General features: G+C 50.6%; 17 non-coding genes across 17 annotated transcripts; all 17 read left to right on the top strand.

Moving 5' to 3' along the window:
- Positions 1-469: 469 nt before the first annotated feature.
- Positions 470-588, top strand: LOC147283459 (5S ribosomal RNA). The gene has a single exon (XR_015122749.1). It is a non-coding gene; the product is annotated as a 5S ribosomal RNA (ribosomal RNA).
- A 513-nt stretch (positions 589-1,101) lies between these two features.
- Positions 1,102-1,220, top strand: LOC147283458 (5S ribosomal RNA). Its single transcript, XR_015122634.1, has one exon. It is a non-coding gene; the product is annotated as a 5S ribosomal RNA (ribosomal RNA).
- Positions 1,221-1,733: 513 nt separating this feature from the next.
- LOC147283457 (5S ribosomal RNA) lies at positions 1,734-1,852 on the top strand. Its single transcript, XR_015122748.1, has one exon. It is a non-coding gene; the product is annotated as a 5S ribosomal RNA (ribosomal RNA).
- Positions 1,853-2,365: 513 nt separating this feature from the next.
- On the top strand, positions 2,366-2,484 carry LOC147283456 (5S ribosomal RNA). The gene has a single exon (XR_015122747.1). It is a non-coding gene; the product is annotated as a 5S ribosomal RNA (ribosomal RNA).
- Positions 2,485-2,997: 513 nt separating this feature from the next.
- On the top strand, positions 2,998-3,116 carry LOC147283455 (5S ribosomal RNA). The gene has a single exon (XR_015122746.1). It is a non-coding gene; the product is annotated as a 5S ribosomal RNA (ribosomal RNA).
- A 513-nt stretch (positions 3,117-3,629) lies between these two features.
- On the top strand, positions 3,630-3,748 carry LOC147283454 (5S ribosomal RNA). Its single transcript, XR_015122745.1, has one exon. It is a non-coding gene; the product is annotated as a 5S ribosomal RNA (ribosomal RNA).
- Positions 3,749-4,261: 513 nt separating this feature from the next.
- On the top strand, positions 4,262-4,380 carry LOC147283453 (5S ribosomal RNA). Its single transcript, XR_015122744.1, has one exon. It is a non-coding gene; the product is annotated as a 5S ribosomal RNA (ribosomal RNA).
- A 513-nt stretch (positions 4,381-4,893) lies between these two features.
- On the top strand, positions 4,894-5,012 carry LOC147283452 (5S ribosomal RNA). The gene has a single exon (XR_015122743.1). It is a non-coding gene; the product is annotated as a 5S ribosomal RNA (ribosomal RNA).
- A 513-nt stretch (positions 5,013-5,525) lies between these two features.
- Positions 5,526-5,644, top strand: LOC147283451 (5S ribosomal RNA). Its single transcript, XR_015122741.1, has one exon. It is a non-coding gene; the product is annotated as a 5S ribosomal RNA (ribosomal RNA).
- Positions 5,645-6,157: 513 nt separating this feature from the next.
- On the top strand, positions 6,158-6,276 carry LOC147283450 (5S ribosomal RNA). The gene has a single exon (XR_015122734.1). It is a non-coding gene; the product is annotated as a 5S ribosomal RNA (ribosomal RNA).
- A 513-nt stretch (positions 6,277-6,789) lies between these two features.
- LOC147283449 (5S ribosomal RNA) lies at positions 6,790-6,908 on the top strand. Its single transcript, XR_015122725.1, has one exon. It is a non-coding gene; the product is annotated as a 5S ribosomal RNA (ribosomal RNA).
- Positions 6,909-7,421: 513 nt separating this feature from the next.
- LOC147283448 (5S ribosomal RNA) lies at positions 7,422-7,540 on the top strand. The gene has a single exon (XR_015122715.1). It is a non-coding gene; the product is annotated as a 5S ribosomal RNA (ribosomal RNA).
- A 513-nt stretch (positions 7,541-8,053) lies between these two features.
- LOC147283447 (5S ribosomal RNA) lies at positions 8,054-8,172 on the top strand. The gene has a single exon (XR_015122654.1). It is a non-coding gene; the product is annotated as a 5S ribosomal RNA (ribosomal RNA).
- A 513-nt stretch (positions 8,173-8,685) lies between these two features.
- Positions 8,686-8,804, top strand: LOC147283446 (5S ribosomal RNA). Its single transcript, XR_015122653.1, has one exon. It is a non-coding gene; the product is annotated as a 5S ribosomal RNA (ribosomal RNA).
- A 2,317-nt stretch (positions 8,805-11,121) lies between these two features.
- Positions 11,122-11,240, top strand: LOC147283445 (5S ribosomal RNA). The gene has a single exon (XR_015122633.1). It is a non-coding gene; the product is annotated as a 5S ribosomal RNA (ribosomal RNA).
- A 513-nt stretch (positions 11,241-11,753) lies between these two features.
- LOC147283444 (5S ribosomal RNA) lies at positions 11,754-11,872 on the top strand. Its single transcript, XR_015122632.1, has one exon. It is a non-coding gene; the product is annotated as a 5S ribosomal RNA (ribosomal RNA).
- Positions 11,873-12,385: 513 nt separating this feature from the next.
- Positions 12,386-12,504, top strand: LOC147283443 (5S ribosomal RNA). The gene has a single exon (XR_015122631.1). It is a non-coding gene; the product is annotated as a 5S ribosomal RNA (ribosomal RNA).
- The last annotated feature ends 194 nt before the right edge of the window (positions 12,505-12,698 follow it).

The raw sequence follows: 12,698 nt of genomic DNA, 5'->3' as shown, positions 1-12,698 counted from the left end.
TCTTTCTTTCTTCCTCGAGGCGGCGGGGGTGCGATTTGGACGGGCGACGAAGCCACATGCGGTGATGATGTAAGGCGGATTTAGGGCAAATAAGGCCGTTTAGTAGGCTGAATTAGCGCACCCCTATCCCTTTTGCGTTCTCGCTTCCAAGCTGTCGCGTGTTTCTCTGTTTCATCCTGGAGGCGAAGGGGTCGCGCGTAGGACGGGGTGACGGAGCCAAAGGCGGTGATGTAAGGCGGATTTCGGGAAAATAAGGCCATTTACTAGGCCGAATTAGCGTTTTAAGTGTATTTTTGAATTTTTGGGCGGTTACGTAACTTTTATTTATCGCTTTAATTTTCCGGGCATCGGTCGAAGTCGCGGCGCTCCATCTTGCGCACGCGTTATTGCAGAATCGGGCCATCTATATGTTTCTCTCTCGCGGCATAGCGGAAACATTTATATATACGGTGACGACGCATGAACTTACGGGTGCGATCATACCAGCACTAATGCACCGGATCCCATCAGAACTCCGCAGTTAAGCGTGCTTGGGCGAGAGTAGTACTAGGATGGGTGACCTCCTGGGAAGTCCTCGTGTTGCACCCCTATCCTTTTTGCGTTTGTCGCCTGTTTCTTTCTTCTTCTTTTTTTCTTTCTTTCTTCCTCGAGGCGGCGGGGGTGCGATTTGGACGGGCGACGAAGCCACATGCGGTGATGATGTAAGGCGGATTTAGGGCAAATAAGGCCGTTTAGTAGGCTGAATTAGCGCACCCCTATCCCTTTTGCGTTCTCGCTTCCAAGCTGTCGCGTGTTTCTCTGTTTCATCCTGGAGGCGAAGGGGTCGCGCGTAGGACGGGGTGACGGAGCCAAAGGCGGTGATGTAAGGCGGATTTCGGGAAAATAAGGCCATTTACTAGGCCGAATTAGCGTTTTAAGTGTATTTTTGAATTTTTGGGCGGTTACGTAACTTTTATTTATCGCTTTAATTTTCCGGGCATCGGTCGAAGTCGCGGCGCTCCATCTTGCGCACGCGTTATTGCAGAATCGGGCCATCTATATGTTTCTCTCTCGCGGCATAGCGGAAACATTTATATATACGGTGACGACGCATGAACTTACGGGTGCGATCATACCAGCACTAATGCACCGGATCCCATCAGAACTCCGCAGTTAAGCGTGCCTGGGCGAGAGTAGTACTAGGATGGGTGACCTCCTGGGAAGTCCTCGTGTTGCACCCCTATCCTTTTTGCGTTTGTCGCCTGTTTCTTTCTTCTTCTTTTTTTCTTTCTTTCTTCCTCGAGGCGGCGGGGGTGCGATTTGGACGGGCGACGAAGCCACATGCGGTGATGATGTAAGGCGGATTTAGGGCAAATAAGGCCGTTTAGTAGGCTGAATTAGCGCACCCCTATCCCTTTTGCGTTCTCGCTTCCAAGCTGTCGCGTGTTTCTCTGTTTCATCCTGGAGGCGAAGGGGTCGCGCGTAGGACGGGGTGACGGAGCCAAAGGCGGTGATGTAAGGCGGATTTCGGGAAAATAAGGCCATTTACTAGGCCGAATTAGCGTTTTAAGTGTATTTTTGAATTTTTGGGCGGTTACGTAACTTTTATTTATCGCTTTAATTTTCCGGGCATCGGTCGAAGTCGCGGCGCTCCATCTTGCGCACGCGTTATTGCAGAATCGGGCCATCTATATGTTTCTCTCTCGCGGCATAGCGGAAACATTTATATATACGGTGACGACGCATGAACTTACGGGTGCGATCATACCAGCACTAATGCACCGGATCCCATCAGAACTCCGCAGTTAAGCGTGCTTGGGCGAGAGTAGTACTAGGATGGGTGACCTCCTGGGAAGTCCTCGTGTTGCACCCCTATCCTTTTTGCGTTTGTCGCCTGTTTCTTTCTTCTTCTTTTTTTCTTTCTTTCTTCCTCGAGGCGGCGGGGGTGCGATTTGGACGGGCGACGAAGCCACATGCGGTGATGATGTAAGGCGGATTTAGGGCAAATAAGGCCGTTTAGTAGGCTGAATTAGCGCACCCCTATCCCTTTTGCGTTCTCGCTTCCAAGCTGTCGCGTGTTTCTCTGTTTCATCCTGGAGGCGAAGGGGTCGCGCGTAGGACGGGGTGACGGAGCCAAAGGCGGTGATGTAAGGCGGATTTCGGGAAAATAAGGCCATTTACTAGGCCGAATTAGCGTTTTAAGTGTATTTTTGAATTTTTGGGCGGTTACGTAACTTTTATTTATCGCTTTAATTTTCCGGGCATCGGTCGAAGTCGCGGCGCTCCATCTTGCGCACGCGTTATTGCAGAATCGGGCCATCTATATGTTTCTCTCTCGCGGCATAGCGGAAACATTTATATATACGGTGACGACGCATGAACTTACGGGTGCGATCATACCAGCACTAATGCACCGGATCCCATCAGAACTCCGCAGTTAAGCGTGCTTGGGCGAGAGTAGTACTAGGATGGGTGACCTCCTGGGAAGTCCTCGTGTTGCACCCCTATCCTTTTTGCGTTTGTCGCCTGTTTCTTTCTTCTTCTTTTTTTCTTTCTTTCTTCCTCGAGGCGGCGGGGGTGCGATTTGGACGGGCGACGAAGCCACATGCGGTGATGATGTAAGGCGGATTTAGGGCAAATAAGGCCGTTTAGTAGGCTGAATTAGCGCACCCCTATCCCTTTTGCGTTCTCGCTTCCAAGCTGTCGCGTGTTTCTCTGTTTCATCCTGGAGGCGAAGGGGTCGCGCGTAGGACGGGGTGACGGAGCCAAAGGCGGTGATGTAAGGCGGATTTCGGGAAAATAAGGCCATTTACTAGGCCGAATTAGCGTTTTAAGTGTATTTTTGAATTTTTGGGCGGTTACGTAACTTTTATTTATCGCTTTAATTTTCCGGGCATCGGTCGAAGTCGCGGCGCTCCATCTTGCGCACGCGTTATTGCAGAATCGGGCCATCTATATGTTTCTCTCTCGCGGCATAGCGGAAACATTTATATATACGGTGACGACGCATGAACTTACGGGTGCGATCATACCAGCACTAATGCACCGGATCCCATCAGAACTCCGCAGTTAAGCGTGCTTGGGCGAGAGTAGTACTAGGATGGGTGACCTCCTGGGAAGTCCTCGTGTTGCACCCCTATCCTTTTTGCGTTTGTCGCCTGTTTCTTTCTTCTTCTTTTTTTCTTTCTTTCTTCCACGAGGCGGCGGGGGTGCGATTTGGACGGGCGACGAAGCCACATGCGGTGATGATGTAAGGCGGATTTAGGGCAAATAAGGCCGTTTAGTAGGCTGAATTAGCGCACCCCTATCCCTTTTGCGTTCTCGCTTCCAAGCTGTCGCGTGTTTCTCTGTTTCATCCTGGAGGCGAAGGGGTCGCGCGTAGGACGGGGTGACGGAGCCAAAGGCGGTGATGTAAGGCGGATTTCGGGAAAATAAGGCCATTTACTAGGCCGAATTAGCGTTTTAAGTGTATTTTTGAATTTTTGGGCGGTTACGTAACTTTTATTTATCGCTTTAATTTTCCGGGCATCGGTCGAAGTCGCGGCGCTCCATCTTGCGCACGCGTTATTGCAGAATCGGGCCATCTATATGTTTCTCTCTCGCGGCATAGCGGAAACATTTATATATACGGTGACGACGCATGAACTTACGGGTGCGATCATACCAGCACTAATGCACCGGATCCCATCAGAACTCCGCAGTTAAGCGTGCTTGGGCGAGAGTAGTACTAGGATGGGTGACCTCCTGGGAAGTCCTCGTGTTGCACCCCTATCCTTTTTGCGTTTGTCGCCTGTTTCTTTCTTCTTCTTTTTTTCTTTCTTTCTTCCTCGAGGCGGCGGGGGTGCGATTTGGACGGGCGACGAAGCCACATGCGGTGATGATGTAAGGCGGATTTAGGGCAAATAAGGCCGTTTAGTAGGCTGAATTAGCGCACCCCTATCCCTTTTGCGTTCTCGCTTCCAAGCTGTCGCGTGTTTCTCTGTTTCATCCTGGAGGCGAAGGGGTCGCGCGTAGGACGGGGTGACGGAGCCAAAGGCGGTGATGTAAGGCGGATTTCGGGAAAATAAGGCCATTTACTAGGCCGAATTAGCGTTTTAAGTGTATTTTTGAATTTTTGGGCGGTTACGTAACTTTTATTTATCGCTTTAATTTTCCGGGCATCGGTCGAAGTCGCGGCGCTCCATCTTGCGCACGCGTTATTGCAGAATCGGGCCATCTATATGTTTCTCTCTCGCGGCATAGCGGAAACATTTATATATACGGTGACGACGCATGAACTTACGGGTGCGATCATACCAGCACTAATGCACCGGATCCCATCAGAACTCCGCAGTTAAGCGTGCTTGGGCGAGAGTAGTACTAGGATGGGTGACCTCCTGGGAAGTCCTCGTGTTGCACCCCTATCCTTTTTGCGTTTGTCGCCTGTTTCTTTCTTCTTCTTTTTTTCTTTCTTTCTTCCTCGAGGCGGCGGGGGTGCGATTTGGACGGGCGACGAAGCCACATGCGGTGATGATGTAAGGCGGATTTAGGGCAAATAAGGCCGTTTAGTAGGCTGAATTAGCGCACCCCTATCCCTTTTGCGTTCTCGCTTCCAAGCTGTCGCGTGTTTCTCTGTTTCATCCTGGAGGCGAAGGGGTCGCGCGTAGGACGGGGTGACGGAGCCAAAGGCGGTGATGTAAGGCGGATTTCGGGAAAATAAGGCCATTTACTAGGCCGAATTAGCGTTTTAAGTGTATTTTTGAATTTTTGGGCGGTTACGTAACTTTTATTTATCGCTTTAATTTTCCGGGCATCGGTCGAAGTCGCGGCGCTCCATCTTGCGCACGCGTTATTGCAGAATCGGGCCATCTATATGTTTCTCTCTCGCGGCATAGCGGAAACATTTATATATACGGTGACGACGCATGAACTTACGGGTGCGATCATACCAGCACTAATGCACCGGATCCCATCAGAACTCCGCAGTTAAGCGTGCTTGGGCGAGAGTAGTACTAGGATGGGTGACCTCCTGGGAAGTCCTCGTGTTGCACCCCTATCCTTTTTGCGTTTGTCGCCTGTTTCTTTCTTCTTCTTTTTTTCTTTCTTTCTTCCTCGAGGCGGCGGGGGTGCGATTTGGACGGGCGACGAAGCCACATGCGGTGATGATGTAAGGCGGATTTAGGGCAAATAAGGCCGTTTAGTAGGCTGAATTAGCGCACCCCTATCCCTTTTGCGTTCTCGCTTCCAAGCTGTCGCGTGTTTCTCTGTTTCATCCTGGAGGCGAAGGGGTCGCGCGTAGGACGGGGTGACGGAGCCAAAGGCGGTGATGTAAGGCGGATTTCGGGAAAATAAGGCCATTTACTAGGCCGAATTAGCGTTTTAAGTGTATTTTTGAATTTTTGGGCGGTTACGTAACTTTTATTTATCGCTTTAATTTTCCGGGCATCGGTCGAAGTCGCGGCGCTCCATCTTGCGCACGCGTTATTGCAGAATCGGGCCATCTATATGTTTCTCTCTCGCGGCATAGCGGAAACATTTATATATACGGTGACGACGCATGAACTTACGGGTGCGATCATACCAGCACTAATGCACCGGATCCCATCAGAACTCCGCAGTTAAGCGTGCTTGGGCGAGAGTAGTACTAGGATGGGTGACCTCCTGGGAAGTCCTCGTGTTGCACCCCTATCCTTTTTGCGTTTGTCGCCTGTTTCTTTCTTCTTCTTTTTTTCTTTCTTTCTTCCTCGAGGCGGCGGGGGTGCGATTTGGACGGGCGACGAAGCCACATGCGGTGATGATGTAAGGCGGATTTAGGGCAAATAAGGCCGTTTAGTAGGCTGAATTAGCGCACCCCTATCCCTTTTGCGTTCTCGCTTCCAAGCTGTCGCGTGTTTCTCTGTTTCATCCTGGAGGCGAAGGGGTCGCGCGTAGGACGGGGTGACGGAGCCAAAGGCGGTGATGTAAGGCGGATTTCGGGAAAATAAGGCCATTTACTAGGCCGAATTAGCGTTTTAAGTGTATTTTTGAATTTTTGGGCGGTTACGTAACTTTTATTTATCGCTTTAATTTTCCGGGCATCGGTCGAAGTCGCGGCGCTCCATCTTGCGCACGCGTTATTGCAGAATCGGGCCATCTATATGTTTCTCTCTCGCGGCATAGCGGAAACATTTATATATACGGTGACGACGCATGAACTTACGGGTGCGATCATACCAGCACTAATGCACCGGATCCCATCAGAACTCCGCAGTTAAGCGTGCTTGGGCGAGAGTAGTACTAGGATGGGTGACCTCCTGGGAAGTCCTCGTGTTGCACCCCTATCCTTTTTGCGTTTGTCGCCTGTTTCTTTCTTCTTCTTTTTTTCTTTCTTTCTTCCTCGAGGCGGCGGGGGTGCGATTTGGACGGGCGACGAAGCCACATGCGGTGATGATGTAAGGCGGATTTAGGGCAAATAAGGCCGTTTAGTAGGCTGAATTAGCGCACCCCTATCCCTTTTGCGTTCTCGCTTCCAAGCTGTCGCGTGTTTCTCTGTTTCATCCTGGAGGCGAAGGGGTCGCGCGTAGGACGGGGTGACGGAGCCAAAGGCGGTGATGTAAGGCGGATTTCGGGAAAATAAGGCCATTTACTAGGCCGAATTAGCGTTTTAAGTGTATTTTTGAATTTTTGGGCGGTTACGTAACTTTTATTTATCGCTTTAATTTTCCGGGCATCGGTCGAAGTCGCGGCGCTCCATCTTGCGCACGCGTTATTGCAGAATCGGGCCATCTATATGTTTCTCTCTCGCGGCATAGCGGAAACATTTATATATACGGTGACGACGCATGAACTTACGGGTGCGATCATACCAGCACTAATGCACCGGATCCCATCAGAACTCCGCAGTTAAGCGTGCTTGGGCGAGAGTAGTACTAGGATGGGTGACCTCCTGGGAAGTCCTCGTGTTGCACCCCTATCCTTTTTGCGTTTGTCGCCTGTTTCTTTCTTCTTCTTTTTTTCTTTCTTTCTTCCTCGAGGCGGCGGGGGTGCGATTTGGACGGGCGACGAAGCCACATGCGGTGATGATGTAAGGCGGATTTAGGGCAAATAAGGCCGTTTAGTAGGCTGAATTAGCGCACCCCTATCCCTTTTGCGTTCTCGCTTCCAAGCTGTCGCGTGTTTCTCTGTTTCATCCTGGAGGCGAAGGGGTCGCGCGTAGGACGGGGTGACGGAGCCAAAGGCGGTGATGTAAGGCGGATTTCGGGAAAATAAGGCCATTTACTAGGCCGAATTAGCGTTTTAAGTGTATTTTTGAATTTTTGGGCGGTTACGTAACTTTTATTTATCGCTTTAATTTTCCGGGCATCGGTCGAAGTCGCGGCGCTCCATCTTGCGCACGCGTTATTGCAGAATCGGGCCATCTATATGTTTCTCTCTCGCGGCATAGCGGAAACATTTATATATACGGTGACGACGCATGAACTTACGGGTGCGATCATACCAGCACTAATGCACCGGATCCCATCAGAACTCCGCAGTTAAGCGTGCTTGGGCGAGAGTAGTACTAGGATGGGTGACCTCCTGGGAAGTCCTCGTGTTGCACCCCTATCCTTTTTGCGTTTGTCGCCTGTTTCTTTCTTCTTCTTTTTTTCTTTCTTTCTTCCTCGAGGCGGCGGGGGTGCGATTTGGACGGGCGACGAAGCCACATGCGGTGATGATGTAAGGCGGATTTAGGGCAAATAAGGCCGTTTAGTAGGCTGAATTAGCGCACCCCTATCCCTTTTGCGTTCTCGCTTCCAAGCTGTCGCGTGTTTCTCTGTTTCATCCTGGAGGCGAAGGGGTCGCGCGTAGGACGGGGTGACGGAGCCAAAGGCGGTGATGTAAGGCGGATTTCGGGAAAATAAGGCCATTTACTAGGCCGAATTAGCGTTTTAAGTGTATTTTTGAATTTTTGGGCGGTTACGTAACTTTTATTTATCGCTTTAATTTTCCGGGCATCGGTCGAAGTCGCGGCGCTCCATCTTGCGCACGCGTTATTGCAGAATCGGGCCATCTATATGTTTCTCTCTCGCGGCATAGCGGAAACATTTATATATACGGTGACGACGCATGAACTTACGGGTGCGATCATACCAGCTCTAATGCACCGGATCCCATCAGAACTCCGCAGTTAAGCGTGCTTGGGCGAGAGTAGTACTAGGATGGGTGACCTCCTGGGAAGTCCTCGTGTTGCACCCCTATCCTTTTTGCGTTTGTCGCCTGTTTCTTTCTTCTTCTTTTTTTCTTTCTTTCTTCCTCGAGGCGGCGGGGGTGCGATTTGGACGGGCGACGAAGCCACATGCGGTGATGATGTAAGGCGGATTTAGGGCAAATAAGGCCGTTTAGTAGGCTGAATTAGCGCACCCCTATCCCTTTTGCGTTCTCGCTTCCAAGCTGTCGCGTGTTTCTCTGTTTCATCCTGGAGGCGAAGGGGTCGCGCGTAGGACGGGGTGACGGAGCCAAAGGCGGTGATGTAAGGCGGATTTCGGGAAAATAAGGCCATTTACTAGGCCGAATTAGCGTTTTAAGTGTATTTTTGAATTTTTGGGCGATTACGTAACTTTTATTTATCGCTTTAATTTTCCGGGCATCGGTCGAAGTCGCGGCGCTCCATCTTGCGCACGCGTTATTGCAGAATCGGGCCATCTATATGTTTCTCTCTCGCGGCATAGCGGAAACATTTATATATACGGTGACGACGCATGAACTTACGGGTGCGATCATACCAGCTCTAATGCACCGGATCCCATCAGAACTCCGCAGTTAAGCGTGCTTGGGCGAGAGTAGTACTAGGATGGGTGACCTCCTGGGAAGTCCTCGTGTTGCACCCCCTATCCTTTTTGCGTTTGTCGCCTGTTTCTTTCTTCTTCTTTTTTTCTTTCTTTCTTCCTCGAGGCGGCGGGGGTGCGATTTGGACGGGCGACGAAGCCACATGCGGTGATGATGTAAGGCGGATTTAGGGCAAATAAGGCCGTTTAGTAGGCTGAATTAGCGCACCCCTATCCCTTTTGCGTTCTCGCTTCCAAGCTGTCGCGTGTTTCTCTGTTTCATCCTGGAGGCGAAGGGGTCGCGCGTAGGACGGGGTGACGGAGCCAAAGGCGGTGATGTAAGGCGGATTTCGGGAAAATAAGGCCATTTACTAGGCCGAATTAGCGTTTTAAGTGTATTTTTGAATTTTTGGGCGATTACGTAACTTTTATTTATCGCTTTAATTTTCCGGGCATCGGTCGAAGTCGCGGCGCTCCATCTTGCGCACGCGTTATTGCAGAATCGGGCCATCTATATGTTTCTCTCTCGCGGCATAGCGGAAACATTTATATATACGGTGACGACGCATGAACTTACGGGTGCGATCATACCAGCACTAATGCACCGGATCCCATCAGTAGTACTAGGATGGGTGACCTCCTGGGAAGTCCTCGTGTTGCACCCCTATCCTTTTTGCGTTTGTCGCCTGTTTCTTTCTTCTTCTTTTTTTCTTTCTTTCTTCCTCGAGGCGGCGGGGGTGCGATTTGGACGGGCGACGAAGCCACATGCGGTGATGATGTAAAGCGGATTCAGGGCAAATAAGGCCGTTTAGTAGGCTGAATTAGCGCACCCCTATCCCTTTTGCGTTCTCGCTTCCAAGCTGTCGCGTGTTTCTCTGTTTCATCCTGGAGGCGAAGGGGTCGCGCGTAGGACGGGGTGACGGAGCCAAAGGCGGTGATGTAAGGCGGATTTCGGGAAAATAAGGCCATTTACTAGGCCGAATTAGCGTTTTAAGTGTATTTTTGAATTTTTGGGCGATTACGTAACTTTTATTTATCGCTTTAATTTTCCGGGCATCGGTCGAAGTCGCGGCGCTCCATCTTGCGCACGCGTTATTGCAGAATCGGGCCATCTATATGTTTCTCTCTCGCGGCATAGCGGAAACATTTATATATACGGTGACGACGCATGAACTTACGGGTGCGATCATACCAGCACTAATGCACCGGATCCCATCAGTAGTACTAGGATGGGTGACCTCCTGGGAAGTCCTCGTGTTGCACCCCTATCCTTTTTGCGTTTGTCGCCTGTTTCTTTCTTCTTCTTTTTTTCTTTCTTTCTTCCTCGAGGCGGCGGGGGTGCGATTTGGACGGGCGACGAAGCCACATGCGGTGATGATGTAAGGCGGATTTAGGGCAAATAAGGCCGTTTAGTAGGCTGAATTAGCGCACCCCTATCCCTTTTGCGTTCTCGCTTCCAAGCTGTCGCGTGTTTCTCTGTTTCATCCTGGAGGCGAAGGGGTCGCGCGTAGGACGGGGTGACGGAGCCAAAGGCGGTGATGTAAGGCGGATTTCGGGAAAATAAGGCCATTTACTAGGCCGAATTAGCGTTTTAAGTGTATTTTTGAATTTTTGGGCGATTACGTAACTTTTATTTATCGCTTTAATTTTCCGGGCATCGGTCGAAGTCGCGGCGCTCCATCTTGCGCACGCGTTATTGCAGAATCGGGCCATCTATATGTTTCTCTCTCGCGGCATAGCGGAAACATTTATATATACGGTGACGACGCATGAACTTACGGGTGCGATCATACCAGCACTAATGCACCGGATCCCATCAGTAGTACTAGGATGGGTGACCTCCTGGGAAGTCCTCGTGTTGCACCCCTATCCTTTTTGCGTTTGTCGCCTGTTTCTTTCTTCTTCTTTTTTTCTTTCTTTCTTCCTCGAGGCGGCGGGGGTGCGATTTGGACGGGCGACGAAGCCACATGCGGTGATGATGTAAGGCGGATTTAGGGCAAATAAGGCCGTTTAGTAGGCTGAATTAGCGCACCCCTATCCCTTTTGCGTTCTCGCTTCCAAGCTGTCGCGTGTTTCTCTGTTTCATCCTGGAGGCGAAGGGGTCGCGCGTAGGACGGGGTGACGGAGCCAAAGGCGGTGATGTAAGGCGGATTTCGGGAAAATAAGGCCATTTACTAGGCCGAATTAGCGTTTTAAGTGTATTTTTGAATTTTTGGGCGATTACGTAACTTTTATTTATCGCTTTAATTTTCCGGGCATCGGTCGAAGTCGCGGCGCTCCATCTTGCGCACGCGTTATTGCAGAATCGGGCCATCTATATGTTTCTCTCTCGCGGCATAGCGGAAACATTTATATATACGGTGACGACGCATGAACTTACGGGTGCGATCATACCAGCACTAATGCACCGGATCCCATCAGAACTCCGCAGCTAAGCGTGCTTGGGCGAGAGTAGTACTAGGATGGGTGACCTCCTGGGAAGTCCTCGTGTTGCACCCCTATCCTTTTTGCGTTTGTCGCCTGTTTCTTTCTTCTTCTTTTTTTCTTTCTTTCTTCCTCGAGGCGGCGGGGGTGCGATTTGGACGGGCGACGAAGCCACATGCGGTGATGATGTAAGGCGGATTTAGGGCAAATAAGGCCGTTTAGTAGGCTGAATTAGCGCACCCCTATCCCTTTTGCGTTCTCGCTTCCAAGCTGTCGCGTGTTTCTCTGTTTCATCCTGGAGGCGAAGGGGTCGCGCGTAGGACGGGGTGACGGAGCCAAAGGCGGTGATGTAAGGCGGATTTCGGGAAAATAAGGCCTTTTACTAGGCCGAATTAGCGTTTTAAGTGTATTTTTGAATTTTTGGGCGATTACGTAACTTTTATTTATCGCTTTAATTTTCCGGGCATCGGTCGAAGTCGCGGCGCTCCATCTTGCGCACGCGTTATTGCAGAATCGGGCCATCTATATGTTTCTCTCTCGCGGCATAGCGGAAACATTTATATATACGGTGACGACGCATGAACTTACGGGTGCGATCATACCAGCACTAATGCACCGGATCCCATCAGAACTCCGCAGCTAAGCGTGCTTGGGCGAGAGTAGTACTAGGATGGGTGACCTCCTGGGAAGTCCTCGTGTTGCACCCCTATCCTTTTTGCGTTTGTCGCCTGTTTCTTTCTTCTTCTTTTTTTCTTTCTTTCTTCCTCGAGGCGGCGGGGGTGCGATTTGGACGGGCGACGAAGCCACATGCGGTGATGATGTAAGGCGGATTTAGGGCAAATAAGGCCGTTTAGTAGGCTGAATTAGCGCACCCCTATCCCTTTTGCGTTCTCGCTTCCAAGCTGTCGCGTGTTTCTCTGTTTCATCCTGGAGGCGAAGGGGTCGCGCGTAGGACGGGGTGACGGAGCCAAAGGCGGTGATGTAAGGCGGATTTCGGGAAAATAAGGCCATTTACTAGGCCGAATTAGCGTTTTAAGTGTATTTTTGAATTTTTGGGCGATTACGTAACTTTTATTTATCGCTTTAATTTTCCGGGCATCGGTCGAAGTCGCGGCGCTCCATCTTGCGCACGCGTTATTGCAGAATCGGGCCATCTATATGTTTCTCTCTCGCGGCATAGCGGAAACATTTATATATACGGTGACGACGCATGAACTTACGGGTGCGATCATACCAGCACTAATGCACCGGATCCCATCAGAACTCCGCAGCTAAGCGTGCTTGGGCGAGAGTAGTACTAGGATGGGTGACCTCCTGGGAAGTCCTCGTGTTGCACCCCTATCCTTTTTGCGTTTGTCGCCTGTTTCTTTCTTCTTCTTTTTTTCTTTCTTTCTTCCTCGAGGCGGCGGGGGTGCGATTTGGACGGGCGACGAAGCCACATGCGGTGATGATGTAAGGCGGATTTAGGGCAAATAAGGCCGTTTAGTAGGCTGAATTAGCGCACCCCTATCCCTTTTGCGTTCTCGCTTCCAA

This window comes from Dryas octopetala, chromosome 5 (assembly GCF_963921425.1).
Source record: "Dryas octopetala chromosome 5, drDryOcto1.1, whole genome shotgun sequence".
In the NCBI taxonomy this organism is placed as follows: Eukaryota; Viridiplantae; Streptophyta; class Magnoliopsida; order Rosales; family Rosaceae; genus Dryas; species Dryas octopetala.
Note: the sequence above shows the minus strand (reverse complement) of the source record. Positions and strands in the feature narration are given on the sequence as shown.